General features: G+C 38.0%; 1 pseudogene; it reads right to left on the reverse strand.

The window, feature by feature from the left end:
• Positions 1-2,260: 2,260 nt before the first annotated feature.
• LOC109676000 (RNA-binding motif, single-stranded-interacting protein 1 pseudogene) lies at positions 2,261-3,411 on the reverse strand (annotated as a pseudogene).
• Between the last annotated feature and the right edge of the window lie 322 nt (positions 3,412-3,733).

The raw sequence follows: 3,733 nt of genomic DNA on the forward strand, positions 1-3,733 counted from the left end.
AATTTAATGGCTGTCTACTATGTGATACTTAACTGATTTTTTTATGTACAGAAGTTATGTTTTCTAAATCCAGTATGGCACTTTGTTCAGACATTTCTAACAGCAGATTTCCCCTCCCCTTCTAACTGAGCTATCAAAATTCTATCTTAACTAAGGCAAAAAATATCAAGTAGTGAGAGACCCAAGTTTGTAAATGTACTAGGTACATGGAAGGTAGTGCATTTTGTCTGGACTTTCACAAAGCAGTAATATTTCTGTGAGTGTAAAACCAATAATGTCACAACTTTAAAAAAGGAAACAAAAACAAAAGACACAAACACATTTCTCTTATGACTGCTAATTTTCACCAGAATCTACACTTCTCTGAGCAGTAACGACTTTTGAAACTATGAAATGTCTGTGACACCTATAATCAAATACACACAATAAAATTTAAGAACTAAGAAGTACTGAAAAGAAATAACTGCTTAGCCCTAGCTTCTGAGCTAGGAAGATTTGGTCTGTGGGAACAGGGAAGGCCAGCAATCTGTCCCAGCACACACACAAAAAAGGTTCTGAGCTAGATAATTGATTACACACTGCTAATCAAGCAAGTTCACAATTTTAGAAGACAACCTAATTTATCATTGCTTTCAAAACATATGTTATTGCCTTAATAAAAGAGCTTTAATTACAGTGAATTATCTCATGGGTACTAAAGTAGAAATAACTGTGTATATATGAATCTTGAATTTCATACTGTCAAAATGGGTTTTCTTTACACTTGAACACTCTTAGCGATGATGTAAAAGTGTGGCACTGCTTCAATCCAAATCTTCCTTCATGCTTTTTTGTTTATCTGTGTATGTCCATAAACCAACTTAAGTTATAAAACCTAAATGGGAAGGTACAAAAAGGACACATTCTCCTAACCACAAACTGATACAGCAAAAATAAAGAGCACAGAAGATGTAATGCTGAGACTAGTTGGAACTACTGGTTACTGGCTCTTTAGTATTTGGTGAAGTTACTATTAAAAGTGCCAAGTCATTTACTTTTCAAATTTGAGAGAAAGAGGAAGAGAGAGAGAGAGAGAGAGAGAGAGAGAGAGAGAGAGAGAGAGAGCTGGTAGCCAATCATTTTGCTTCTACCCATATCTCATCTTAAGCTGCAAGAGAAAGCCTTACTTGTAGGTTTTGTCATTTAGTTGCAGTAGCAACATTTTATGCCAGATCATAGGCATAATTCTTATTCTAAAGCACTATCATTAGTGTAAAGTTAGAACAAATACCAGTCCCAATACTACCTACACTAAATCTAGAACATCAAGTTTTTTTCCTGAAAAAAGGCAAAAAAGACTTCACATTGTATCATGCGGCAGGTATCCTAAAACAGTCAAACTATCAGAGGGAACTGTTGCTGAACAGGCTTGCAAACAATTTACCTTATTAAAATTTCCCAAGTCAGAAAATGTGCTTCACCCAAAATATTTTCCCCCTTCTTGCATTTCACTACCTTACACATCATGTGAAAAGTCATTTAAATCACTGCATATATTAAACAGTCAAAATTTCAACAACTTTTATTGACTACCTTTTAATAGCCCTATGCTTCTGTTTTACAAGGCATAATAGATCAGCTCTTTTGGTCAAAGCATTCTTCATTAGTTTGAACTAACTTTTACTGAAACAGCTACAGCATCAAGAGGTAAGGCAAATTGAAATTCATAGAAAAGCATAAGACACTTCACACTATGTTGAAAGAAAAACAGAAAGCTAAGAAAAGACATTGATGACAACACTGAATTACAGCAACATTTGCACAGCCAGTACAGAACACCATGGGTGAAGTCAGAGGATTGAAACTTCAGAAAGCCCATTTCATACACCTGAAAAAACTCAAATTGAACAAAGCCACAAAAATCTGTTCATGCACTTGGATAAGTCTTCATGTTCTTTGTGCATGCCCAGAAAATTGAAGTTTTTTCTTTTCTTTTTTGCGTTATAACATTTGCTAAAAATATTTTTTGTAGTTGCTTTTATGTTTTTCACTAACATAAGCCTGTTTAGGGGAAGAACCGCTAGATGAATTTAAGGATTTTATTACCTTATAGAACTTATAGCAAAACAGTTTTGTTTGATTTTATTATAAATAACATTTTCAAGAGCCTGTGCAAAATTGTCAATAATTTCTTAAAACACAAAATTGATCAGAAAAATCCATGACTGTTCAGCTTTCACACACTTCTTCATGTAAAAACACCCTTCTGTACACCTTACAGTTACTTATTAGGTTGAAAGATACATGGCGAAGTGTCATTAGACATCTCTATAGACAACTGCTGCTGACCACGTGCTTCCTCAAAAGGAACTGCAGTCTGCATGTGTGTACTGTAGCAAATAGCATCCTTTATGGCTGACATTGCAGACATATATGTTCCAATTCTGCCTAGTGAAAGATGACTGATCTGCTGGGCCAGAGGGCTGAGTATAGACACAGGCTATAGTGACATGGTGTGTTCTCATGAAGGCAGTTAAGATGGTACCAGAGTGCTATAGAATATGTGGTTGAGGCCACATCCAAGAAGGACTTTGCACCTGGTAGAGAGATACAGAAGATGCAATATAGGATATAAGAGAAGTTTGAGTGATCATTCGATTTGTAGCAATACTGTATAGTAAAGGATAAGACCATTCTGTATAGCAGCTGTAGTTGGGTCAGTAGTGAGTGTCAGTCCAGACCTTCCTTCTCTATGCCATGGTCTTCCATAATGGATGTATTTGTTTAGATTCTGTCTCTTCTGTCCTCCATCTGCAAACTTGCACAACAAAGGTTTTGTAGGATGAGAAACTCTTGGTGGGGTCTTACTGAACTTTCCATTAAAATGACTGATTACAGCTTTGCATTTTTCACTCCTGGCAAAGCCAACACCATGACTTGTGCTGCTGGAATCATGTAGTGTCCTTGTAGAAATATACCTTGCCCAAATGGTTTGAGCACACTTTCAAATTCTTGCTCTTCCATGGACAGTAACAAATTAGAAATATACAGGTTTGTAGGATCTTGTTCCTGTTGCCTTGCCACTTGAGCTTGAACCCTACTGGTCTTCAGGGCTCACACAACTTTCTGATCTGCAGCAGGATAACTTTTGCATTTGTTTGTTGTCTTATCTAAAATTGCCTTTGTCAAGACTATCTTGCCATGTGGTTAGCAGAGCTTCGCCAGGTCCTTGTCAGTGGTGTGGGGGCAGGCCTCGGATATAGAGTTTTGCTTAGTTGATCCAATCCTGAACTGCTATTGCTGCTACTGTTGTTATTACTGCTGGTGCAGCTGGGCCATGGCGTGCCCTGGGACCAGAGACTGCTACTTGTTTTTGGGCATCCTACAGTTATCACTGGCCCTGGGGAAGGCATTGCCCCTGGGGAAGATCATCTCTGCAGGCCCAGGCAGCAGTGCAGGGCATGGGCATGGAGTGGAGTGGGGGAGGGTAGGCATGGGCAGGGTGGGGCAGTTCCAGTGGGCGGGTGCTGCGGGCTCAGCTTCTCCTGTTATCTTCTTATTCTCTCATGTTTTTTGTGTTGTTCAAGCAATTGCAAATTACAGAATATTTGCTTATCCCTCCAAAGTTGAAGTCATACTGAAAACTTAAATGGTCAATGATTTTCAAATTAAGAGGATCTGAAACTCTTTAGTTGTTGTTTAGTTATTGTTCCCACAGTGAAAACTATTCCATGAAGACAAGTAGAAAAATACA

The sequence above is a fragment of the Castor canadensis genome, chromosome 7 (genome assembly GCF_047511655.1).
Source record: "Castor canadensis chromosome 7, mCasCan1.hap1v2, whole genome shotgun sequence".
NCBI lineage: Eukaryota > Metazoa > Chordata > Mammalia > Rodentia > Castoridae > Castor > Castor canadensis.